This window comes from Mauremys mutica, chromosome 9 (genome assembly GCF_020497125.1).
Source record: "Mauremys mutica isolate MM-2020 ecotype Southern chromosome 9, ASM2049712v1, whole genome shotgun sequence".
NCBI lineage: Eukaryota > Metazoa > Chordata > Testudines > Geoemydidae > Mauremys > Mauremys mutica.
In genome coordinates, this window is record NC_059080.1 from 77,024,231 (window position 1) to 77,052,001 (window position 27,771).

The 27,771-nt window shown below is 45.8% G+C and overlaps 1 long non-coding RNA gene across 6 annotated transcripts in view; it reads right to left on the reverse strand.

The window, feature by feature from the left end:
• Positions 1–27,771, reverse strand: part of LOC123377198 — an 89,566-nt gene that overhangs the window by 60,176 nt on the left and 1,619 nt on the right. For 5 of the 6 annotated variants that reach the window (XR_006582125.1, XR_006582128.1, XR_006582127.1 and 2 more), the window contains exon 2: positions 25,999–26,082. This is a non-coding gene — a long non-coding RNA (uncharacterized LOC123377198). Of the gene's footprint in view, positions 1–25,998; positions 26,083–26,238; positions 26,313–27,771 lie in introns of all 6 variants that reach the window. The other variant, XR_006582129.1, reaches the window with a different exon arrangement.

Consider the following 27,771-nt stretch of genomic DNA (forward strand, 5'->3'; position numbering starts at 1 on the left):
ACTTCAGAATACCTCTCAGCCCCTGTTCTCAAATCTTTTATAGGCTGGCATGAAAATGCAGCAAAGGAGGTGGTGAGGAAGCCATTGGGTGGCGAGACAACTCTACGGCTGGCTGACTTGAGTCCTAGTCTCTTGTGGGCTGTAATCTTTTGGTCTAATTTCAGTTGGATTTACTGTGCAGGCGTTGGGTAGTGTTGGTGTTCTGTGATATATAGGAAGTCGGGCTAGATGATCTGGTAGTCCCTCTTGGCCTTAAAGTCCTTGACTCTATGTGCAGAAGTGAAGCAGGCAACTTCTCCCCTATTCTTGGGCTACAGGAAATAGTGGTTGCCCATTATATTAAAGTAAGGGAGACAACAGTGTTCCCTCAGCAACAAGGGATGGTCTTCCCTGGCTGGACATCACTGAAGCCTGGTCTAGGCGTTTAAACCGGTTTTAGGAACATAAAACCGATTTAACGCCACACCCGTCCACACTAGGAGGCACCTTATATCGATTTTAATGGCTCTTTAAATCGGTTTCTGTACTCCTCCCCGACGAGAGGAGTAGCGCTAATATCGGGATTAACATATCGGAATAGGGTTAGTGTGGCCGCAAATCGACGGTATTGGCCTCCGGGCGGTATCCCACAGTGCACCACTGTGACCACTCTGGACAGCATTCTGAACTCTGATGCACTGGCCAGGTAGACAGGAAAAGCCCCGCGAACTTTTGAAATTCATTTCCTGCTTCCCCAGCGTGGAGAGCTCATCAGCACAGGTGACCACGCACAGCTCATCTGCACAGGTAACAATGCAGTCTCCTGAGAATCGAAAAAGAGCTCCAGCATGGACTGCACGGGAGATACTGGATCTGATCGCTATCTGGGGAGAGGATTCAGTGCTAACAGAACTGCGTTCCAAAAGACGAAATGAAAAAGTATTTGAAAGAATTTCTAAGGCTATGACGGATAAAGGCCACAGCAGGGACTCACTGCAGTGCAGAGTGAAAGTTAAGGAGCTCAGACAAGCCTACCAGAAAACCAAAGAAGCAAACGGAAGGTCCAGGGCAGGTCGAAAAACATGCCGCTTCTATCCTGAGCTGCATGCAATTTTAGGGGCATGCGCCACCCCTGACCGTGGATTCCGAGGTAGGGGTTGTAATCTCTGCCATGTCTGAGGATTATGCAGACGGGGAAGATGAAGATGAAGAAGGGGAGGACGACCTAGCAGAGAGCACACAGCACTCCGTGAGCCCCAGCAGCCAGGAGCTTTTTCTCACCCTGACGGAATTACCCTCCCAGCCCTCCCAAGCAATTATCCCAGACAATGACGCCATGGAAGGGACCTCTGGTGAGTGTACCTTTGCAAATAGCAAACATTGTTTTTTAAGCAAGCGTTTTTTAATGATTGATTTGCCCTGAGGACTTGGGATGCATTCACAGACAGTATAGTTACTTAGAAAAGTTTGTTAACATGTCCGGGGATTGAGCGGAAATCCTCCACGGACATCTCGATGAAGCGCTCCTGGAGGTACTCCAGAAGCCTTTGCAGAAGGTTTCTGGGCAAGGCAGCCTTGTTCCGTCCACCATGGTAGAACACTTTACCACGCCATGCATGTAGCAAGTAATCAGGTATCATTGCATGGCAAAGCATAGCTGCATATGGTCCCGGTGATTGCTGGCATTCAAGAAGCATCCGTTCTTTATCTCGCTGTGTTATCCTCTGCAAAGTGATATCATTCAGGGTAACCTGGTTAAAAATCAGGAATTTAAGTAAGGGGGATGGCCATTTTCCTACTGGGTTCGTGGACTGCAGCAGCTTAAAAAAAAATCCTTTCCTGCACGTAGCCAAGCGGGGGGAGGGGAGGAGTGAAATGCCGATGATCTTTTTCGTGTTTGGTCAGCGGGGATCTTCCCCAAGCTACCAGCCACGCAGTGGGTGGGGGGGTGGGAAGGGTGTTGATTAGCAGGGAGCTAGCATGGTATTAGCCATGCGTTGGGGGGAGGGGTAAATCACTACAGAAGCCGAAAGACAGTGGCTTACCATGGTCGCATGCAAGCTGAATTCTGATGCCCGGACCTGTGTCTGTGAGATCTGTAACTCCAGAGCTGCAGGCACTCAGTATTAAGATGAAAAATGCGACCTTGTAGGGAAATCACATGTGCTATGTAAGGTGAATAGTGCTGTTCACTGTGAAAGAGTATAACCATTGTTCTGTAAAATGTATCTTTTTAAATATTTCTCTCCCTCATGCAGCTGCACATTTTTCAAGCCCTCCTCCATCCCAAAGGCTAGCACAGATAAGGCGGAGGAAAAAGAAGACGCGAGATGAAATGTTCTCGGATATTATGGAAGTTACACGCAAGGAAAGAGCTCATCTGAATGAGTGGAAGGACGTGGTATCAAATTACAGGAAAGATGCCAGTGAATGTGAGGACAGGAGGGACACCCGAGATGAGAGGTGGCGGCAGGAAAACCAGCAGGAAAATCAGCGGTGGCGGGATGCAACTCTGGGGCTGCTGCGTGATCAAACTGACATGCTCCGGCGTCTGGTGGAGCTTCAGGAACGGCAGCAGGATCACAGAGTGCCGCTGCAGCCCCTGTATAACCACCCTCAACCCTCACCATGTTCCACATCCTCCTCACCCAGACGTGTAAGAGCGCATGGGGGGAGGCTCCGTGCACCCGCCCACTCCACCCCCGTGGACAGCCCAACCAGAAGGCTGTCATTACTGTGAAATTTTTTTAATGGCCTTCTCCATCCCTCCTATCCTCCTCCCAAACCACACCCTTACTTCTCTCCCTCTTTTTATAATGAATTAATAAAGAATTCATGATTTTTATACTATAGTGACTTTATTTGCATAAGTAAGCTGTACTCGAAGGGGGAGGGTGAGTTGCTTACAGGGAATGAGTCAATCAAGGGGGGTGGGTGTTCATCAACAAACACAGCAGTCACACTGTACCCTGGCCATTGATGAAGCTCGTTTTCAAAGCTTCTCTGATGCGCACCGCTTCCTGGTGTGCTCTTCTAATCTCCCTGGTGTCTGGCTGCGTGTAATCAGCGGCCAGGTGATTTGCCTCAGCCTCCCACCCTGCCATAAAGGTCTCCCCCTTACTCTCACAGAGATTGTGGAGAATACAGCAAGCAGCAATAACATAGGGGACATTGGTTTGGCTGAGGTCTGATCGAGTCAGTAATGTGCGCCAGCGCGCCTTTAAACGGCCAAATGCACATTCCACCACCATTCTGCACTTGCTCAGCCTGTAATTGAACAGATCCTGACCACTGTCCAGGCTGCCTGTGTATGGCTTCATGAGCCATGGCATCAAGGGGTAGGCTGGGTCCCCCAGGATAACGACAGGCATTTCAACATCTCCAACTGTTATTTTCTGGTCTGGGAAGTAATTCCCTTGCTGCAGCCATTTAAACAAAGTAGTGCTTCTGAATACGCGAGCGTCATGAACCCTCCCTGGCCATCCCACGTGGATGTTGGTGAAACGTCCCTTGTGATCCACCAGTGCTTGCAGCACCATTGAAAAGTACCCCTTCCGGTTTACATACTGGGTGCCCTGGCGCTCCGGTGCCAAGATAGGGATATGGGTTCCATCTATCGCCCCCCCACAGTTAGGGAATCCCAGTGCAGCAAAGCCATCCACTATGGCCTGCACGTTTCCCAGAGTCACAACCTTTCATAGCAGCAGCTTAGTGATTGCTTTGGCTACTTGCATCACAGCAGCCCCCCACAGTAGATTTTCCAACTCCAAATTGATTCCCGACTGACCGGTAGCTGTCTGGCGTTGCAAGCTTCCACAGGGCTATCGCCACTCGCTTCTCTACTGTGAGGGCTGCTCTCATCTTGGTATTATGGCGTTTCAGGGCAGGGGCAAGCAAGTCACAAAGTTCCATGAAAGTGCCCTTACGCATGCGAAAGTTTCGCAGCCACTGGGAATCGTCCCACACCTGCAACACAATGCGGTCCCACCAGTCAGTGCTTGTTTCCCGGGCCCAAAATCGGCGTTCAATGGATAGAATCTGCCCCATTACCATCAGGATCTCCAAAGCGCAGGGGCCCGTGGTTTGAGAGAATTCTGTGTCTACGTCCTCATCACTGTCATCGCCGCGCTGCCGTATCCGCCTCCTCCTCGCCTCGGTTTGAAGGTCCTGGTTCACCATATACTGCACGAGAGTGCGCGAGGTGTTTAAAACATGCACGATTGCGGTATTGAGCTGAGCAGGGTCCATGCTTGCTGTGTTATGGCGTCTGCACAGTTCACAAAGCAAAAAAGGCGCGAAACGGTTGTCTGCTGCTTTCAGGGAGGGAGGGGTGAGGCTGTACCCAGAACCACCCGCGACAATGATTTTTGCCCCATCAAGCACTGGGATCTCAACCCGGAAATTCCAAGGGGCGGGGGAGGCTGCGGGAACTATGGGATAGCTACGGAATAGCTACCCACAGTGCAACGCTCCAGAAGTCGACGCTAGCCTCGGACTGTGGACGCACACCACCGATTTAATGTGTTTAGTGTGGCTGCGCGCACTCGATTTTATACAATCTGTTTTGCTAAACCGGTTTATGTAAAATCGGAATAATCCCATAGTGTAGACGTACCCTGAAATAGTTGGTTTGAAATTACTTCATTTGGCAGGAAGCAGCAAAGCTGCAGTGGGGAGAGAGTGTGGGATCTAGAAGTAGAAAGGACAAAATAGTCTGCTTTCCTGCCCTGCCTGTTCTCATGGACTAGAAAATGGTTGGAGACAGAAGCAGACCAGGGAAAAAAGGGAACATACAGCTCAATCAGGCCAGCTGAGTCCAGGAAGTCTAGGCAAGAGAAGAGTTAGCAAGTGAAACTATTTGTATTCTGGCTTATCAAAAAGAAGGGGCCAAGACAGATCTGGTACAGAAATTTAGCTAATAGACAATGGGTCCAGATGGGCTAACATCGATCAGATGTCTGGCCTCAGGAGAAGGGGCCCTCTGAATACAGACAGTAAGTAGCACACAGCTCACAGCCAGGCCTAATCTTGACTTTCAGAAGAGGATCCAGACAATAGGTCTAACTGCCAATGGAATCTAGAGCAGTGCAGACTAACCAGATAGAGCAGAATCTTAGATACAGCAACCAATTTACCTGAGACCAAAATCAGCTGCAAAACCCCAGCAAGTTTCTGCTCCAGAATTCATCAAAACCCCTAAGGGTAGATGTACCAGTACTAGGGACTGTGACTGGAAGAGCAGTTTAGACTGTATTTGTGATATGAGTTGGAGTCCTTGCTTGTTAGATAAGAATCTAAAGTCAAATATGTTTATCCTGTTCTATTATGACGGCGCCACCTCTGTATGTGTGTCTGACATGAACTTCCCTTGAGAGCATGTTACATACGCAATCAGATGGGTGTCAGTAAACTCCTCAATGGTCATTAGTGCATAGAGCAAGTCAAAAACAAAAGGAAAGGGATTTGCAAGAAAAATAAAATAAAAGCGTTTTAACATTCAAAATTTCAAAATCTGAAAAAAATTGACCAGCACCATAGTTGGTTAAAAATGAAGGGAGAAATTTTTCCTTTTTTATTTTTCTCTTCAAAATTTCAACATTTTGAAGTTCCGAAATTTTGACTCTCTCTGTTACTGATAATCCCTCATCATTATACATGTGTAATTTCCTCATTGTTCACTAGATACCTCACAGAAGAGCTTGACCACATCCCTTGGGTTGTAAGAGACTGTCTCTTCCAAAGGGAGAGAAGGGACCCAAGTAGGTTAAGTAGAATACAGAAACATTTCTCACTCCTTAAGTTTGGTGAGTGGGGGACAGCCAATGATGACAGCCAGGGGAGCCCCCATCAAAAGTCAAGTCACAGTGCTCTCAAGTTTTAATTGGATATTTTTAATAGTCAGACTCTTAGTGAGTTAAGTGCCTTCAGGACATTATACAAACCAGCAGTCTCAACTCATGATAAGACAATAGAAGCCACCAGCATTAGCCTGGTTAAATGACAGACAGTCATATGCAGGTTTGAGAGTTATAAATTAGGTTATTTCAGCAGGTGCTGAAAGCAAAGTAAATCGTAAGTTCCTGGTTTGGCTGGAAGATTTAAAGATAAACTCTGGCCCTTGGCTTTAGGGATCAGCAAACAGAGACTTCTTCATGTTAGTAGAGATGTTCTGCATCTCATCAGAAGAAGCCCAGCCCCACCAGGGACTTCTCTATTGCTAACAATTTTACATGGAAGGTGCTCAGATACTATCATGATTGATGGGCAGTAGCATAAAACCCTAAGATAGTAATCATCTCTGCTTTTATACCTGATCCTTAATAGCTCCCATTTAAGTATGCTCTTTCCAGAGCTGGCAACTCAAGATTCTTCAGGATGGGGCAAATTGTCTTGCAATCTCCAGACACAAATTTTATCCCCAGCCTTGCTCTGCTGCTATGGAGTATGTACACTCCATCACTGCAGACTTCCCCGTGCTGCCCTGCCTCTACTCTGATCCAGGACTCGTCTATCACACAAACACTCAAGGCAAACTGGAGTGTAAATCTCCCGCACACTAAGTGTCCATGCAGACCCTGTTGCCAGTCATTAAAAGTTCTTTCGTGCACTTAGATCTACCCTGCTTTGAAATGACGGGGACAAATTAAAGCACAGTAGGAAACTTTCAGTGCATGGCAGCAGAGTCCACATGGACACTTGGCACACAGCAGGTTAGAGCAGGGTAGATTTAAACCCCAGCTTGCTGCAACTATTTGTGTAGACAAGCCTCCAGAGGAATCAGCTCATGGACTGAGAAGATAGGTTGGTCACTACTGACCTTTCAGTCCTGGGTTAAATCTTCCTGCAAGTGGTTAGTAATAGTGTTTTGATGCTGTTATCTAGGAGTTGGACAGAGACCCTCCAGCTCTGTTTGCACAGCCAGGAGATAGGAAAGGTTTTGCCAGTTTTGTTGATAACTATTATTTCAGCTTTATCTTGCTAAAGCAGCTTTGTGCATCACCTTCTACCATGACGTCAGCACAGCTCTGAGTAAAGTGCTTAGCTGCTGCTACACAGCCAGAAAGGGAATAAAAAACATTATCAAATAGCAAAATTACTGGACTGTTTCCTCTTATTTCTCCACAGTGGGATCCTGGTTTAAATATATATATGCTTAAATTAGACGGCTCTTCCCATTCAATTAGTAATGAGACTGTAGGTCAGATCTGGAGCCAAAATCAACACAGTATCACATAAAAGAAGCAGGTTGCTTGCCTGGACCATTACTGAAAAAGCAAGACAGCATATATATGAAACGAAGCCAGCAGAGCACATTCTTATTTCATACTGACCTCATCTCAACTTTTAGTCCCTGATCCTCAACAAAATCTCCACAGATTCCTTCCTAGACAGCTCACAGCTATTTCAGCCACACTGTGTGGGAAGAGGGGAGTGACTTAGAGAAAAAAAAAATAATTAGAGCAATGGCCATATTAAGGGGATAGAAGGGCCTGTGCTTACAGTCACAGGCAGCTTTTGAAACTCAAAACACAGATCCAGGGGTGGAAGACACCTGAATTTGTGGGAATAGCAGTGAATTTAATGCTGAGGGGTCTGCTCGTCTGCTACCTATGTCTAGCCTAAAAGCACAACTAGGAGAGGCAAGCATGGGTGGCAGGTTTGTAGAAATTTTGGTGGTGACCAGAACCCGCCCCCCCCCAGTCTGCCCTCCCTAACTCCACCCCCCCACCTGCCTAAGGCTCTGGGAGGGGGGTTGGGTGGGGGGAGGAGGTCTGGGGTGCAGGTCCTGGGCTGGGGATTAGGGTGCAGGAGGGGTGCAAGGTGCAGGCTCTGGGATGGAGTTTGGGTGCTGGGTGCAAGCTCCGGGCTGGGGCAGGGGGTGGGTGTGCAGGAGGGGGTGAGGGGTGCAGGCTCTGGGATAGAGTCTGGGGGTGGGAGGTGGTGCTGGCTTTGGGAGGGAGTTTGGGGATAGGAGGGGGTGCAGGGGTGAGGGCTGTGGGGCTGAGGATGAGGGGTTCATGATGCAGGAGAAGGCTCAGGGCTGGAGCAGAGGATTAGGGTGCAGGGGGATGACAGCTCTGGCTGGGGCTGAGGATGAGTGATTCATGATGCAGGAGGGCGCTCAGGGCTGGGGCAGAGGATTAGGGTGCAGGGGGATGAGGGCTCTGGCTGGGGATGAGGGTTTGGGGCGTTGGAGAGGCTCAGGGCTAGGGCGGAAGGGCAGCCTGCCTTGCCATTAGTGAATGGGGGCACTAGGACTCTGGGGCAGCAGACAGCAGTTGCTGCCAGGAGCGGGGCTCCAGCTAGGAATGTGCTACTCCGGCAGCACAAGCAGGCACAGGAGAGGCGCGTGCTGCTTTCTTTCAGGCAGGGACGTGGGGGGGGGAGGGGAGACCCACGATGGAGGGATGCACGGGGGGGGGGGTTGGCAGGCGGAGGCCAGGACCCGCTCCAGGCAGGGACGCGGCAGGGTGGGGGGGAGAGCCGCGGGGGCCGGGGCCCGCTCCAGGCAGGGCGGGGGGGAGACCCAGCTCCAGATATTGTTGGAGCAGGGCCCCGAGCCCTGAATATTGCTGGAGCTTGGGCACCACAAAAGAATATAACCCACCGCCTATGGAGGCAAGGTCAGGACACTCTATGCGAACCGACCTCCTTCTGCCCCCTAAGGGGCAAGATGCTTTATCATCACTCCCTCACCTGCTTAGGGAGTTGATGATGGTAAATAGAAGAGTGGGGATAAGGCAGAGGAGAGTGTGAGGGGAGTTATGGGAGGGAGTTTGAGCAGAATAACCTCTGGGGGCTGGGGGTGGGTAAGTAAAAGATAGCACAGTGTGCAGTGTGTACCAAGTGGGATTTGATGGTACTTCTAAAGGGTTTACAGCATCATTCTCAGTAGAGACTTTAAAATCGTAGATTAGCCAAACTCAGGAAGGCTGATCAAAGCAGTTATCACCATTTCTGAAAGTGTCACCTCCTGAATCCTCCGTTCCGTACAGTCTTCCATTAATTATGTAATAATCAAAATATGGTGCACTCCTGTTCCTCAGGACTGGCCACTACAATGCTGGCTACTGGTGAAATTCCTGTAAGGGGAGTCTCTATTTGGCCCATCTCAACTCAAAGGACCAAATTGTCACACGACTGTGAGCGCAATGCCATTCAGCAGCATTGCTGAACACAGAACAGAAGCAACCCACTGACACAGAGCCTCAAGTCTGTTCAGGAGGCACAACACAGCTGGAAAGTTAGATAGCTGTGTATCCAAGGGCTCCCATAGTTAAAGTGGAATCCCAGTGTGGCATATGAGCAGCACAGTGCCTGCCCCCAGCATAGGAGATATTTGCCAGGAGAAAGAGATGTGCAGCCCTGTGCCCCAGCAATCCCTCGCTGCTGAAATAGACACATTTGGCCATGGTGTAATTTAGAGCAGGATTGAGGCTGGATTGATCCCTGGCTGGCCCCAGAAGTGGGGAAGCATAAAGTGGCATGCAGCCATATTTATATCTCCCCACACTCCTTGTAAACTAAAGTCAGTGCAGCTTGGATGCAGCCCAGGATAAGGCCAAAGTTACTATGCTGAGGTGACTCTCCATCAAAATTGTAGGTGGGTCTCTCTGGTTCTCCTTAGCTACCTTAGCCCCTCATCATCTGCTCTGGCTGGTGGGCTGTTCTCTGAATTACAAATATTCTCCCTGAGTTTCTGTTATTGCTTTTATAGATTCATAGATTCCAAGGCCAGAAGGGACCATTATGATCATCTAGTCTGATCTGCTGCATAACAGGCCAGAGAACTTCCCCAAAATAATTCCTAGAAAAATATCCAATCTTGATTTAAAAATTGTCAGTGATGGAGACTCCACCATGACCCTTGGTAAATTGTTACAATATTTACTCTCACCATTAAAAATGTACACCTTATTTCCAGTCTGAGTTTGTCTAGCTTCAGCTTCCAGCCATTGGATTGTGTTATACCTTTCACTGCGAGACTGAAGAACTCATTATTGAATATTTGTTCCCTATATAGGTACTTATAGATTGAATCATGTCACCCTTTAACCTTCTCATTAAACTAAATAGATTGAGTATCATTATAAGGAATGTTTTCTAATCCCTTTAGAATTCTTGTGGCTCTTCTCTGAACCCTCTACAACAGTGGTTCTCAAAGCCGGTCCGCAGCTTGTTCAGGGAAAGCCCCTGGTGGGCCAGGCTGGTTTGTTTACTTGCCGCGTCCACAGGTGCAGCCAACCGCAGCTCCCACTGGCCATGGTTCGCTGCTCCAGGCCAATGGGGGCTGCGGGAAGCAGCATGGGATGTGCTGGCCGCCGTTCCCGCAGTCCCCATTGGCCTGGAGCGGCGAACCATGGCCAGTGGAAGCCGCAATCGGCCAAACCTGCCGACGCGGCCAGTAAACAATCCGGCCCGGCCCGCCAGGGGCTTTCCCTGAACAAGCGGTGGACCGGCTTTAAGAATCACTTCTCTGCAACATATCAGCATCCTTCTTGAATTGCAGGCACCAGAATTGGACACAGTATTCCAGCTGTGGTCACACCAGTGCCAATAGAGAGGAAAAATAACCTCTCTCCTCCTATTCGAGATTCCCCCATTTATCCCAGAATCGCATTCTCTCTTTTGGCCACAGCATCACGTTGGGAGCTCATATTCAGCTGATTATTCACTACAACTCCCAAGTCCTTTTCAGAGTCACTGCTTCCCAGAATAGAATGCCCCATCCTGTAAGTATGGCCTACAGTCTTCTCCCCCCAGCTGTATATATGGCAGCATGCCATATTCTTCATAGTGATATTATTATATGATTGTGGCACAATTATGATGCATTTTATGCAAGACGGGTCATGTGAGAAGTCTTTGGAAAAGTTATGATTTGCCAAATATGATTATCCTATTTATGTGCATGTATCGTTTTTGTATCTGAAGTTATGAATATTGATTATGTATCTGTATTTCAAATATAGTTAAACCTGGATAACGCCCACTAGACAAGATGATTTCAGTCTAGATAGGTGGTTGGGAAGGGCCTATTCAGGGCAATGAGCCATTAGGGAAAACAATAGGCCCTAGGAGAAGCTTATCTCCCACCTGGTGAGTCTTCCTGAGAATGCTACAAACAGCCTGTGAGTGATGGCTGCTATAACTCTACAAGGACATGTGACCAAGCCACATGATGCTAGACTCCATCTTGGGATGTCAATATTTTTCCACACACTGGTCTGGGAACCAAGCTTTGGAACAAAGGGTTCCTGCCCTATGCAAAAGCTATATAAGGCAGGGAGTGACATCTTCTGTGGTTCTTCACTCCCCACACTAGAAGACTCCTGGAAACACCTGAAGAACAAAGACTGAACTGTGGGAATTGTTGGACCCAGGCTAATGGGATTTCTAGCCTGTGTATCAAACACCTGGGGATTCCAAGCTGTAAAGCAAGTGAAGCTTACCCTTTAAGAATCTGCAGCCTGTTGTACCATCAGTTAGGGTGAGAATCTGCTATTCATATCCAATCTATTGAGTATATTAGGCTTAGTTTATGTTTTTGTTTGTTTGCTAGGTAATCTGCTTTGATCTGGTTACTGTCACTTAAAATTTATCTTTTGTAGTTAATAAACTTGTTTTTGTTTTAATCTAAACCAGGGAGCTTTGACTGGAGTGCTTGGGGGAAATCTCTGCTAGGTTACCACAAATGTGCATTGTCCTCTTCACACCGAGGGAGAGGTAGACCAGGTATTAAACCCATATACTGGCCTGATTTGACCAGGATAGGACGGTACAGCTCTGGGGTCCTAAACTGGGAAGCTGGTAGTTACAGAGCCTGCATCTAGTTGCAACTGGGTATGTCCCTACCTGGGTGAATGCTGGTGAAAGCGCAGGCTGGAGGGCTTTGCAGCTTGTCACAGCAGTACAGTGTGATAGGGAGCCCAGGCTGGTGGGTCAGGGGGCTGAGTGGTACCCAAGTTCCAGCTCACACCCCAGAGGGAACTAGTCACAGTGTATATTTACATTTAGCCATATTAAAACACATTGTTTGCTTGTACCTAGTTTATCAAGTGATCCAGATCACTCTGAATCCGTGGCCTGTCCCCTACATTATCTACCACTCCCCCAATTTTTGTGTCATCTGAAAACTTTATCAATGATGATTTTATGTTTTCTTCTAGATCATTGATAAAAATTTTAAATAGCATAGGGCCAAGAACTAATCCGTGTGAGACCCCACTGGAAACACATCCATTCAATGACAATTCCCTGTTTACAAGTCCATTTTAAGACCTATCAATTAGCCAGTTTTAAATCCATTTAATGTCTTCCATGTTAATTTTATATTGTTCGAGGGGTTTTTTAATCAAAATGTCATGCAGTAGCAGTCAAACACCTTAGAGAAGTCTAGATAGATTACATCACCACTATTACTTTTTTCAACCAAGCTTGTAATCTCATAAAAACAGGATAGCAATTTAGTTTTACATTACCCCCCCTTTAATTCTTTATTAATCAAGTCCTGTTTTAACTGCTCCATTATCTTGCCCAAGATCGAAGTCAGGCTGACAGGCCTATAAATTACACGGGCGATTCAGTTTACCATTTTTAAAAACCGGAACAACATTAGCTTTCTTCCAGTCTTCTGGAATTTCCCCAGTGCTCCAAGATTTATTGAAAACCAACATTAATGGTCCAGCAAGCTCAGACAGCTCTTCTAAAACTCTTGGATGTAAGTTATCTAGACCTCCTGATTTGAAAATGTCTAATGTTCGTAGTGCTGTTTAATATCCCCCAGAGCTACTAGTGGAATGAAAAGAGTGTTATCAGCACGAGCTGTATCTCCCTGCTGGAACGTGTGCTACACAGTCTGGGGCACTGCATTGCTGCTGTCCCCAAATGGACACTTCTACATGGTTAAATAGCTGTGAATGATATATCGACTTGGGGAGTTAAAATAAAAGTAAACTAAATGTTTCACTTAGTGGGAGAGGGCCCCAGGTGTTCCAAGGGAAGAACTGCCACTGGTTCTAGCAATGAACTTAGAAAAAAATATTTTACAAAAATTGGTATATCAAGATCAGAGAGACCATTGAAAAGAGAGGCTGATGGTGTAAGATAATGTCACATGGCAAACAACCAGAGTGGTAATGATTGTGTAGATTACAGTGTACAGCACCAGTCATATATAAAGGAAGTGTGAAGTGCCTGGGGACCGTAACTCCTTTATTCTCCCACACTGTACCCCCATCATTCCTCTTATGCCCAGAAGCTCAACAAAAAAATGTTGCTTTATAGCTGCCTCTGGGGTACAATGTCAAAGGCTGGCATGTCCCTGGGACTGGCTCTGCTGCAAAGCACTGTAGAGTTAAGCTGTCCATTTTGAGCTTTAAACAAATAGGACTCGGTCCAAACTATATTGAGATTGTTCTGTTCTCATATAAGCAATGGCCGTATGCCAGTTCCCATCATCCGGTGCAAGCCAAGGATACCCTTTGTCATCTACGCCTTATGTTCTGTCTCCAAGATGTCTGAATTACCCTCCCCTGGGTTATATGCCTACAGTTTTCCAATCAATAAGGCAATGCAGTTTTTAAAAGAACAAAATAACTTTGTAGAGCACTACTATTAACTTTTAGCAAATCTGGTAGGAGGATCAGCACCGTTACTTTCCCTGATTATTAATTTACTGAGTGCCAACAATGAGCATGGTGCTGTACAAGGCATGGTCCCTACCCTAAGAAATATACATTCTAAAATTACACAGAAAATACAGTTTAGATACAGTGCACCAGACTTCCCAGGAGATGCTGCAATCCCAAAGAAGTACTAATGTTTTTAATGTTCTTCTGACTTTGGTAGATTAATGAGGGTAGGCTTTGAAGACAAATGTGTTAAGGAACAATTGGAATAAAAACAAGGTGGTCATTTGACCAATGAAAGGGAGGGAGTTCCAAGGGTAATGTGTGACATGGGAGAAGGCACCACGATGAGAGTGGCAGAAGGAAACAAACAGTAAGTTAAGGAAGGAGGCATGGGTGAAACTGTGGCAGTGGATAGGGAGAAGAAGGATATGAGAACTAGAAACTCCCCAGCAGACTGCCTTTCCAAAGCAATTTTAACAATACTCAATGAAAGCACAAAAGGCTTTCTTAGGACTCATCAAGCTTGAATGTAAGAAAGGGGTTGACTGTTGCAGCAAAACGCTACCCTGAGTTGGGGTGATGCAGACTCACACCCCCTCAGTAGAAACTCCAGAGGGGATTGAGCCTTGGGAAGGTACAGTCCCACCCAAAACACTCAGGTGCCCAGGGTAGTGTGCTTATTGCATCATCCCGTAGTGCAGCATACTCTCATCTCCACAGCCAGATAGTGCTGCTGATCTCGAGGTGGGGAAGGGGCTCCCCTGCCCATTTTGGGATAACATGCTTCTAGAAGTGCTAGGACACACAGGGAGTGCAATTGCGCTAGGACACTGCAGAAGGGGAACCGCATGGGGAAAAGCTTCTTCCCGCTTGTGCAGCTGGTGAGCAGCAAGCCACTTGACCCAAAGAATTTACACATGCCTTCTGGAGGGCTTTCACTGGAATAACAGCATACAAAATACACTAGTACTAGACTAGAGTACAAGCTGCAGAGCAATTCTAGAAAGTGGGTGTGATGTCTCAATAAAGGAAGCTTTCAGGTTCTCAACCTAATTTAACAGAGAACATTCTCCAGGTACCAGTAGAGAAAGAACATACTACCTGCCGCACACACTCTTTAAAAGAGAAAATTAGAACATTAAATACTTGTGAGTGAACATATCTAAATCTCATAAGGAGCTTTGGTCCCTTCATTATAAACCTCTCATAGCCCAAACTAAAGCCAATTTGTCAATAGAATTTATCCTTGCCCTGTCTGGAGTTGGCAGGCTTAGTGTGATAAAAATGAATGTGCTGCCAGTGTTTCTCCCTCTCTCTCTCTCACTTGCCCCTTATCTGCACAGACGATTTCTAATATACCTCTACTCCGATATAACGTGACCTGATATAACACAAATTAGGATATAACGCAGTATAGCAGTGCTCGGGGGGGGGGGGGCAGTGCACTCCAGTGGATCAAAGCAAGTTCGATATAACGCGGTTTCACCTATAACGCAGTAAGATTTTTTGGCTCCCGAGGACAGCGTTATATCGGGGTAGAGGTATACAATTTTTGGTCAGTTTTATTTGGAATAATTGAGCTCCTGTTCCAGACAGACAAAGAGCAAGTCTCACATTTTTGAGGGGAGACTCTGTTCATAGCTGGCTGTAGGAGCTGAAATCTAACTGGAGTTTGTGGGCTTTACTCTGGGGGATGATACAAGTCTTCTGCAGTGAATAAAACCAAGAGTTTGTAAAACTGAATCCTGAGGGGAAAAAATGTGACAATTGAGGATCTGATTCTGGCTATAAAGGGACCCACTCTACACCTATTTTACAGCTCCTTTACACTGCCAGTGCGGTATAAAGTAGCTAGGCTCTTTTTTGTACTGCTTTGCCAGTTAAAACATTTAATGTGCCTTTCTCTCCCCACCACCACTTGACCAACATTAGAATTCACTACAGTTCACACCACTGGACACCAGACTGCAGTGCCCTGTTAGGATAAGGTCAGAAAAATAAAAAGATACACATATTGTGGGTTTTTTGGTGTAAAATGTTTCTCTAAAACATTTTTGTAATAAATTAGCAATAGTCGGCACTAGGGCACTTTGTGTTGGCAGTGGGTCGCCAGATGTTGTTTTTTCTGTGTCTCAAAGGTGGCAGCCCTGACAGCAGCCTTAGTACAAATGAGAATCAGGACCTAGGTCTGCTGGAGAAAGTGTAGAGAAAGGGGAAGAAATACAGTTTTATCAACTGAGATCTATAGCAGGACCCTTAGCCCAGTTAACTAGTTTAAAGGATTTCACAAATGTCACTTCATTTATCTTTGGCCAGAAGATTATATATTCGAAATTTGTCTTAAAATGATTCAGCAAGTCACTGACCTCACTTCAGTGGAGTTACATCAGGGATGAATTTAGCCCACTGGGCTTAAGCAATTTTTACACAGTAAACCACAAGGGCATATAAATACCTCTCTTCATTAAAAAAAAAATTGGCAACAGATTCTGTTGCAACCCAAGAGTCATTTTCCATAAACAACACTAGTATACACAGTGACCACTGCATCAATGGTGCCCTTGATCCCTCCAAGCAAAACATTAATGTAAAAATATCCATTTATTTTTGTGTTTTCTGAATGTCGATTATGGACAGAAAGGGCCTGTATTAATTTCTTAGAAAGTATGGACTTCACCGCTCCACCCCTCAGCTAACAGTGGGTGCATTTTACTTTATCCTGTTTGATGATTTCTTAAGTATTTACATGTTATCACCAATATCCCATAGGTATGATTTGGGGTTTTCTTTTACATACAGTGTCCAATGTTTAAATCTATAATCCTATAAAAAGATAGATAAAAAAAGAAATCCGAGCTGAATCCTCTTTTTGTATCACCCATATAAGACTCTTCCAGTGATGAAGGCTCTCTGCGTATACATTTTCTAGTTTTCAACATGAACATGGCTCAAACAGTTTTAAATAATGTTATCATCCATGCAAAGGAGGCAGGACTATGGAAAAGATAAGATGACCGCAGCAAGAGAACACTTTGAATAAAATCACTTTTATATAACAAGATTTTTATTCTTTCAAATCTTCATACTAATCAAGGGGAGGAAAAAAAGACCAGAAATCCAACAAGGCATGTGCATTTTGAATGACTCTACTTTTGTGCACAACTTTGCAAATCTGACCCATCCTTAACGTTCTCCTGGATATTCAAAGCCAAGTCCCAGTCACTGAACAATTTACATTATTCATCATTTCAAAGGAAAACAAAGGGCAAAGAACACTAGTAGCAGATGAATGTCTCAGACCCTGAGACAATGGCTCTGTTAAGGAAAGATGGCTTCACAAAAGTTGGACTGAACAAAGCCACTCTCGTGAAGCACCATTAAGACACACAAAACCACATGGAGGTTGCCAACACAAATTACTTCCTTCTCTCTTGCCTTCCACAAATTATTTGGGCTCACTTTGGCCTCTCCAGCTTCTCCTCCCAAAGAAGAGTCTTTGGCTGACTGCCATCCTTCCTTCACAGGTCTTTCCTGGCAGCTGTTTTTGGAAGCCACAAGAAGTTTCCAGCCACTGGAAAAGCACTCCAGGCCTCCTCTTCTTCCCTTCTAGACTTCTCTCTGTTTAAAATCCCTCCCCCACCCCTACTTCCCTTGAATTTATCTAATTTCTCATTCCCCCAAACTTCTCTCTCTCTCTGCCCTCAGCACCCATCTCTTTTCTGAAATTCACCTAATTCCCTCCCTTCCCCCAAACACCTAGTTCTCTCCTCCCTAGCTCTCTAAATAAGTCTCTCCTTCCCCAATTGCCCTTTCCCAGTTCTCACCTTCTCCAGCCCCAACCCCTCCCCACCTTCTCTCTTCTATTTCTGCATATTCCCCAGGCCTAAAATTTCGCCACTTTCTCCTTCCCCTCCTTTATAATCTCACTTAGTCTCTTCTCACAATTGCTAGTGCCTATGCCCTCTCCCAAAAATCTAGTCTCCTGCATCTCACTAAATTCCCCCATTCCCTCCCTTTCCCAAACTCACCTCATTTTCTCTCACCCCAAATCACTTCAGAACTTGTGTTTTCCTTCCTGTATGCATTCTCCCTTCCCTTAAGGCTCTTCCTGCAATGGCAGAAAAGTTGGCTACAGACCTGGCAGCTGAATACATCTCCTCTCAATTCACTCCCTTACTGCTTGGCCTAGTTGCTCTCTCTGTTCTGCCCTGTAATAAAGCAGAATACACCCTATTGCCACCGTTTGGGCCTCCAGCAGCAGCTAGCCAAACACTGCCTTTGCACAAGTGCTCGTGGGTGCACGCACCCCCCACCCTTCCCCGGACTGACCCCTTCCCCTCTGCAACAGGCCCCCTAGCTTTGCCCCTTGTTGCCCACCCCATTTGCCCCTCCTAGCCTTTGTCCCCAGGGGTGAACTGCAGCCGGTTCGCACGGGTTCGCGCGAACCCGTTGTTAAATTTAGCAGCCATTTTAGAACCGGTTGTTAAGGGCTGCTAAATTTAACAAAAGTTCCGGCCCAAACTCACTTCCCGCTCCTCTCCTGCTCCGCCCCCTTCTCCTCCCCCTCCCCTGCTTCCCGCGAATCAGATGTTCATGGGAAGCCTGAACAAGCAGCATGGAGGCAGGTAAGCTGGGGCGCGGAGGGGGAGGGGAGGTGCGGCTGGCTCAGCAGCTCCCGGTCCCAGACCGCGGCTCCCTCCAGCCCAGCGCCGGCCCGGGGAGTCGGGCCGAGCGGCTGCCGCCGAGCGGCTGGGCCCCGGTGCCGGCCCGGGGAGTCGGGCCGAGCGGCTGCCGCCGAGCGGCTGGGCCCCGGTGCCGGCCCGGGGAGTCGGGCCGAGCGGCTGCCGCCGAGCGGCTGGGCCCCGGTGCCGGCCCGGGGAGTCGGGCCGAGCGGCTGCCGCCGAGCGGCTGGGCCCCGGTGCCGGCCCGGGGAGTCGGGCCGAGCGGCTGCCGCCGAGCGGCTGCCGCCGAGCGGCTCGGCCCCGGTGCCGGCCCGGGGAGTCGGGCCGAGCGGCTGCCGCCGAGCAGTGCCTGCTCTGGTCCGGCCGGGCTCGGGGAGTTGGGCCCCGCGGCGCCGGTCGTGGTCCTGGCAGAGTGGACCCGGTCCCCAGGCAGTGTGGTAAGGGGGCAGGGAGGGGGTGGGTTGTGGGGGGGTGGATAGGGGTCAGGGCAGTCAGAGGGCAGGGAACAGGGGGATTGAATGGGGGCAAGGGTCCCGGGGAGCAGTCACGAAAGAGCAGGGTTGGATGAGGTGGTGGGGGCACTCAGGGACAGAGAGAAGGGGTAGTTGTATGGGGTAGGGGTTCTGGGGGGCCATTGAGAATGAGAGGAGGGGTTGGGTGGAGCGGCAAGGGGCAGTCAGGGGACAGGGAAGGGGGGGATGGGTCAGGGGTCTCGGAGTGTGTGTGTCAAGGAACATGAGGGGTTGGATGGGGCACGACCCCCCCCAGAGGGGGGGGAAGGAGGGAACCCGTTGTTAAAATTTTGGAGGGAGGAGGGAACCCGTTGTTAAAAATTTGGCAGCTCATCACTGTTTGTCCCCCCCGCCCAAAAAAAAAAAAAAAAGCAGAATGCTGCAGTGTGGCCCAGAGAGGTTGCTGTCTGAAGACAGACCTAGCTGCCTCTCTTTGCCCAGCCAGCAGGGGACCAGAGTGGATTATAATGGCTTGATGGAGGTCACTCAGAAATCTAAAAAACAGTCAGCATCAGCTGGGAATGGAAAAATGGGAGCTATCAGGTAACAATTAGAGTTGGGCAAATAAGGGGTTTTTCAGTTTGCTGGCAATTCCAGAAAGAAAAACTAAAAAACATTTTGTTTTACATTGAACTGAAAACATTTTTTTTTAATTTTGGCAACAAAAGGTTACACAAAAAATCAAGGTTGAACAAAATGTTTTGTTTGACGCAACACAAACATTTTCATTTTGATTTTGAGTTATTTTAACAAAAGCAAACAAGGACTAGATTCACAAAACGGCTGGAGGAAGAGTTTAAAGTTTCCCTGTAACTTTTAGCCCAGTGGTTAGGGTACTCACCTGGGAGACAGAAGACCAAGGTTTAGTTCTCCCTTTGCCTGATATGGAGAATGGAGATGAACTTAAGTCTCCTACATGGCAAAAGGGCATGTTAGTCACTGAGCTATGGAATATTTTGAGGTGTGCTTTTTCTCTCAAGCTCCCCACAACCTATAAACTTGGGTCTCCAATTTACTGGGTAGGTGCCTGAACCACGAGGCTACAGCATCAGTCTTAGTACTGCTCTCTGGCCCAATGACTAATCATTGTCACTATGAATTACAGTACTATGATTTGTAATGATGAATGACTATGAAGTACCACTATGAAAGACAATGAATAGCTATTGAGTGAGAGAGAAAGAGTAACAACTGTTATAATTCAAGGGTGTTACGATGCTTACCTAGAATGTGGGGTACCCAAATTTATAGGTTGTGAGGATGAATGTTTGTGAAGTACTCAGATTCTGTGGTGGTCATCACCGTAGTAAGACCTGAAGATATGGGCCAAATTCTATGATCCTTAATTAAGAAAAACTCCCACTAACTTCAGTTTTCAAGCTGGCAGTTTTGTTCAATGAAGGACTATTAAATTTGACCCTAAATATATACTGCAAATACAGATGGGGGCATGACACTCCTCTTACAAATACAGTATAGGTATTTTTAATCAATATCAGAACATAACAATGGTGGGTTGGGTTTTTTCCCCAAATCTTAACCAATTGACTAAATGGGGTCCAACCCCAACTTTCCAAAATATTGAAAATAAAATATTCTCACTCAACCCAGTGAAAGGCCTGCTCTGAACCTCAAGACATTAGCAAACTTTTCAATGTCACTGACCAGCTTTTCTAGAGAATACTCGGAACTCACTAGATCTTATAGGTAAGTAACCCTCCCTATGAACTCGGTACGATCTCGGTCTATTCAAATGTTCTCAGTGTTTCCCAATCTCTAAGAATTAAAAATATCATTTTGAAATCATCAGTAAGTATAGAATGCAAAGTCTTTCATAAATTTACCTTTTTCAGAGGCTGACTGTAATATGTTATTCATAGTCTGTAGAAAAACTACCTTTAGCTCAGGGGTTCCCAAACTTGGCTCGTGGCTTGTTCAGGGGAAGCCCCTGGTGGATCACAAGACACTTTGTTTATCTGAGCATCCGCAGGTACGGCTGCTTGCAGCTCCCAGTGGCCACGGTTCGCCGTGCCTGGCCAATGGGAGCTGCGGGAAGCAGTGGCCTGGCCCGAGCTGCAAGCGGACGTACCTGTGGACGCTCAGGTAAACAAAGCATCTCATGGCCCGCCAGGGGCTTATGCTGAACAAGCTGCAAACCAAGTTTGGGAACCCCTGCTTTAGCTAAGCTAAAGATGCATCTGACTCTGACCCACAAAGTTGATTAGCTTTAGATTTTGGTTTAGGCAATTTTAGAAATGAAGCAAATTTCAAATCAATATATAAACTTCTCCAGTCTTCAGGGATATCAGATTTGGTATTTTGGCTGGGCTCAATTCTAATCTAATAGATTCTGAAAACATAACCATTTGAGCATCTAGCAGAGGGGTAGCTGTGTTAGTCTGGATCTGTAAAAGCAGCAAAGAGTCCTGTGGCACCTTATAGACTAACAGACGTATTGGAGCATGAGCTTTCGTGGGTGAATACAATGCATCCGACGAAGTGGGTATTCACCCATGAAAGCTCATGCTCCAATACATCTGAGCGTGACATTTTCTTTCATGAGTTGTCACTTTAATTTCCTTTGAAGACATACAGCTTTTTAAATGTGGGGTTAAATTCTTTGTCAAGAATAAGAAGCTGTAAGCCTGCCAAACAAAAAAAATACAGAACTGAACAGTAACAAGCATAAGTGTTTCCAATATTTTTTCTAAAGCTGCATTAATAATTTTCCTTAAAGATTTCTTAAACCAGTGATCAGTCAAGACCATTTGCTTTGGGAATGAAACTGGATACCAGAGGGCCATGATTTTTTTTATCTTCTTTTCTGCGCATCTGTACGTCAAATGCTGCTTACTACCCAGCTCTGTACTAAGGTATGGAAACTGAATATATTTGCACTCTGTAAATGTTGGCTGTGTATAAAGTTGGTTTTCTGTTTCTCTGCCTTGTTATTCCCTCAAAAAATATTTGTATTTTAATTACTTTTACATGTACATAACAAATACAATTTCCTTTCCACACATGTGACAACGTGGCACAATTTAAGTCTTTCCACATGTAACTCAAATCTTAGCTGTGGCCCCCAAACCAACCTAAAATGTATCTATAATGAGGAAGGGAGGGAAGGAACAGCAGTAATTTAAATGGAGATACTGATATTAAAGGCAATTCCAGAACTAAAATATATCATCTTTCTTCAGAACTGTAGTTTTCTGGACCAACTGAAGTCGACTTTCTGTTTATTTTTACTGACAGAACAAAACATTTCCCCAATCCATGTTCACGTAAGTGATGCTCAGCTCTATCTATCCAAATGGTCTTCCTGAATATAAGCCATATCAGAATTAAGTGCTTAATACAATACATGTTAAAAATCTATGCTCTCTCAGCTGGACAAGTATATCCATTAACATTTAATGAAACAGCTTTAACTTTATCTATAAATGTATTCCATCTTATTTTTCCAGCAACATTCATAACACAAATCAGCCAGTATTAGAAGCAATAAAATAAACTTAGATTTAAAATAATGGCTGTGAAACTCCCTAGCTATAAATTATTTTTATGAAGTTCAGTAAAGTAGGCATGCTCTCGGTGGAAGATGGGATTATTTTAAAGACATTTTGATCTAAACTATGCAGTGTGTACCTTGTAAACAAGACTGTTTCAAGGTTATAGAGTGCCCCCTCCAAATACCAAAACAGGGGCCTCTGAACCATTCAGAAGGCAGTGAAAACTATTCCCACTTTAAACGGTGCTTCTGTTGAGAGATACTAGAGAATTGTGACGTGGGAGGATCTCTACAATCTATAGTTACTATTTTACACAATGTAAAATTAACCTGTAGAACTCACTATTACAAGACAGTACTGCGGCCAAGACTTTAGCAGGATTCCAAAATGGATTAGACATTTAATTTAAATAATAAAAACACTCACAGTTACAACAGACAGGATTCAAAAATTATCAAAGACTAAAAAATACTCAAAGCCACAGGCCTCAGAGAATGAGCACTGACTGCTGGGGTTACACAGAAACTTCCACAAAAAACATGGTCTTTGAAACTTGTCCATTATAGGATTTCTTGCATCTTCTTCTGAATCCCCTGGAACTGGCCAGATACAGGGTACTGGACTAGATGGACCACGAGTTTGATTTGGCACCAGATCCAAACTTCCACAGAGTTTGTATTCAGGTTTTGGTTCATTCCATTATAGAGCTATGGCCCAGCCATCTAAGGTTAACCAAACCTTCATGCAAAATTCACTGTGTTCAGATCTGAGGGTTTGCTTTAGGCCCATCTAGGATTTTGACATTGTTCAAAGCAGGAAACAAAACATGTTGTGAAAGGCATTGTCTTGAACTTTAACAAATAATTTATAAATTTCAGTAAATATATATGCATAGAACAACATGTGGAACTACCATTCAGCAACATGTATGTTACCACTGATCCTCTCACACCTACACTATTCCCAAGCAAATTGTTTCTCTCCATAACTCTATGAAAAACTGCACAAATCAGTTTCTTGAAGTATGTTACAACTGTGAAGTTTATTTCACAATTTGGTGATATCAAAATAATATTTATAAAGCCTCTACTCAACCACTTCAGACACTGTGCAATACTGTAACTACACTATGAAACATAAAAAACATGGTATTAAATAAAAACTTTATCAAAATTCAACAGAGTCAAAAAAAAAAAGGACTAAAAATGGGGAAAATATGCATGGAGTAAGATTAGAACCATGGGGCCAACAGCAGTCAACATAAATAACATCTCGGAAAAGAAAAAAGTGAAGGAGGGTTTTGTTTTTGTTTTTTTTAAGCGGGGCGATATGAACTGAAACAGAGGAGTGAGTTACATTCATTATGGGCCTATCACCTTATGCATGGCAAAGAAAGGTCACATAAGAGTGCAAATAGCCATCAAGCCAAGTCATGAGAGTGCAAATGTAGGGTAGGTCTACACCATTAAGAGATTTAAAAATCAACAACTTAAATTCAATCTGCCACTTTATAAACAGCTAATGCAGAGGAAAGAGGGCAGGTGTAATATGACTGCAATTGCTCACCCCAGTGAGAAAACACGCTGCTCCATTCTGAACAATCTGCGAGCAATAGAGATGCTGAAAACCTGATAAGAAGGAATTAAGTCATGCAGCAAAAAGGGCATGAGCTGCTGTTGTGAGGTTGTCATGAGATAAACAATTGTGTGGTCTGCGCAAACCATGTGGAAAAACACCTTTACACCATCTCTGACACATGGGGGCTAATCGGTGGAAAGGGCATGGTCAAAAATGATACCAACTTTCTTAACTTGACTCACTATTTTAAAGAGACAAGGTGGGTGAGGTAATATCTTTTATTGGACCAACTTCTGTTGGTGAGAGAGACCAGCTACGGAGCTACACAGAATTCTGAAGACGAAGAAGAGCTCTATATAGCTCATACCCTTTCCACCGATTAGCCCCCATGTCTCTTTCACCAAAAGAAATTGGCCCAATAAAAGATCTTCTCTCACCCACTTTGTCACTCTAATATCCTGGGACCAACACCACTACAACATTGCTATCTTGAAAGCGTTTTTAAAATTGCATTGGATGTATGCAAGACTCTTAGCTACAGCTAACAGATGTGAGGACTGTGACACAGGGAGTAAATTCAGATATTGAACAGTTAATGTAGGGGGAATTATTTGGAGTGATACAGCTGAGATGGCAAAGATACTTGGTACAGCTATTATGGAAGCTGTAAATGTGACAGTCGGAAGTTGTTTTCTATATTTTGAAGCAAAAGAACAATTATTTATCTTATAAGCAGGGCCGGCTCCAGACCCCAGCGCGGCAAGCACGCGCGTGGGGCGGCCCTTTCCCGGGGGGGGCAGCAGGCTGGGCCGGCGGATCTGCCGCAGTCATGCCTGCGGGAGGTCCACCGGAGCCCCGGGACGACCGGACCTGCCGCAGGCATGACTGCGGAGGGGGCGCTCGTCCCGCGGCTCCAGTGGACCTCCCGCAGGCATGACTGCGGACGGTTCGCTGGTCCCGCGGCTCGGCTGGACCTCCCACAGGCACACCTGCGGCAGCTCAAGCAGAGCCGCCCGACCTGCGAACCGTCCGCAGCCGCGGGAGGTCCAGCCGAGCCGCGCGACCAGCGGACCCTCCGCAGTCATGCCCGCGGGAGGTCCGCTGCTCCCGCGGCTCCGGGGCGCCTCCCGCGTATGACTGCTTGGGGCGGCCAAAAAGGTAGAGCCGCCCCTGCTTATAAGATCTATACTACTACTATAATCTGATTTAGGAGGGAATCATTGGGGCCTGGTTTAGTTAACATTTGCTTCTGACTCATGTAGTCATTACTATGGCAGGACATCTTCCCTTCAGTGTATATATGCTGCTTACATAGTAGGCTTTAAATTCCATCTGTGCAGCCTGTTTGCACTGCTATACAGATGATAAAAGGGATCTCTTTCCAATCATCACTCTAGTTTAAGCCTTGACTAATGAATGGCAGCTTTTATGTGCAGACCTGCAGGTCCTAGAGATTTCAACTTTATGAAACTGAACTCCTATAAAAAGGAAGCCTTCTTAATCTGCCTCCATGCAGACACACCTAGGTCAAGAACCTAGGAGTATCTACCTGCAGGCTCACACTACGTCTACTGTGTTATATGATGAGTAAAGGTTTGATGACGAAGTACAGATTGGGGAGTGGGTTCTTCTGAATTCTGATTCTAGCTGTGCCACTGATTTGCTGCATAGTCTCGGGCAAATCACTTAGGGCCAATGCTGCTCTAATTTACACCCGTATAAGACTGAAGGAACTCCCTTGAAGTCAACTAAGGAAAATTCCAGATTAATGCCACTGTATTTTTACACTACCATAAATGAGTAAAAATTATGCTCTTTAATCTCTATGAGACTCATTTGCTTCCTCTATAAAATAGGGATGATAATACCTGCCTTATAGCTCTGAGGATTAACTGATTAATGTTTATAGAGCCCTTTGAAGAAGGTAACTGCTAAGCATTATTCTTACTGTACTCCCGATCTTGCAACACTGAAGCTGTTTGCACTTTTGGGGCATGAAATGAGTGGACGTCTCTCGACTTGACTACAGCAAATGAGTTTTCTCAGTGGGGTGCAACTGACAGAGTCAAATTAGTAGAGTCAGAAACAAAACTGCTCAAACCTTCATTGGGTCGATCATTTCCAGCATGTCACCCCTTTTCTCAATCACTGCACCAGCCCTTAGTAAAATCCAGGAATGGCCAAACTGGGTGGGGGAAAAAAAACAAGAAAGTCTCAGCACAAACATTAAATCAAAGCCTTTTCTTAGGTTTGATAACTATGGGTAAGTATCACCCTGCTTCTTCCCAAACCCTAGCAAGATGCCTACACTTCCTGATCTTGAAATTTCAGAGAATCTCACCACTTTCTGTGCTGTCTGTTGTCTTCAAATCTTGTGAATTTCAGGGCTTCCTGGCAGGAGGGGTGCAATACATTCTGAAATGCAGGATGCCTTACAGTTCATTCAATGCTAAGACAACAGCACAACAATGCTCACCAGAGAGAATACAAGACTTTAATATTATTATTCGTAGCACCTAGAGACCACAACTAAGGAGAGGATAAACTAAAGCTTGCTGAGTAGTCTGGGGCAAAGTTGGTTTAGATTATAAATGGTGGTTAAAATAAAGCATAAAAGTAAAACTAAACCATACAATATGACTCTTTAACAATCACAGCTGATTATGGAACAGAATAGCTCATACTCCCTTCAGAATCAGAAAGTAAAATACTGAAGAGAAAATATTTGCATTTTAAATACTAAGAACTACATTATGGTAGCCCCAGTGCAGGGTTCAGCAACTGTGGAACAAAGTTACTAAAGATCTGAAATCAAAAAATTTTGTTGAACATTGTGCGCACTCTGTAGTAAGGACAAATTGTTATAGCAGTTGCACTGTTGTAAAATCTGGAGGAACAGCAGTGAAGTCAGCAGAGTTACTCCAGATTACACTTGTGTAAACTTTAGCAAAATCAAGGGAGTTACTCCAAATCTAGATTTATATCAGCGTAAAACTCCAGTGGTATCACTGGAACTATTCCACATTTTACATATTTCAGGTGCAACTGAAATAAGAACCTTGCCCATAGAAAATAGACTGTGGTGGACTGAAGTGAATAGTTGTGAACATAGAAAGACCAAATAAATAGTTTGAACATTTATTACTTAAAAGCTTAGTGTGCACAGAAAACTTAAATCAGTGCCAGGGGTGGCTCTAGAAATTCCGCCGCCCTTCCCCGGTCTCACGGCCGGGGCAGAAGTGTCTGCGGACGGTCCCGTGGTCCCACGGCTCCGGTGGAGCATCCGCAGGCATGCCTGCGGGAGCTCAAGAGGAGCCGCGGGAAGAGGGGACCCTCCGCAGTCATGCCTGCGGCATGTCCGCTCGTCCCGGGGCTCCAGTGGACCTCCCGCAGGCATGACTGCGGAAGGTCCGCCAGAGCCAAATGCCGCCCTGCCCTGACAATGCCGCCCCACGCGCCTGCTTGGCGCACTTGGGTCTGGAGCCGGCCCTGATCAGTGCACCACTTTAACTCTGATTGGGTTTCAAGTTTGGATGAGTCTATGGGAGATCTGAAAAAAGTCAAAAAATTCTGTTTAGACAGTCAAAAAGTTTAGATGCTTATTCTCTCTTATTCAAAGATTTTTAAGGCTCCCTTCTTCTACCAATGAACCTTCTCCCTTCCTCCTTCAAAGTCAGTTATATTCTTCTCATTTCCTTCAAAAACCCCATCCTTCCCCAGAACTCTACTACCTCCTTCCCAACAGCCACAGTTCCCTCTCCAAGGCCTTGTTTTCACTAGGAAAACAGTTGGGTTTTTTTACTACGTTAGCTAACATGTGATAACTAAAACATGGTAGAATATTAGCGTGGACAAGTCAGGTACAGTTTTAACA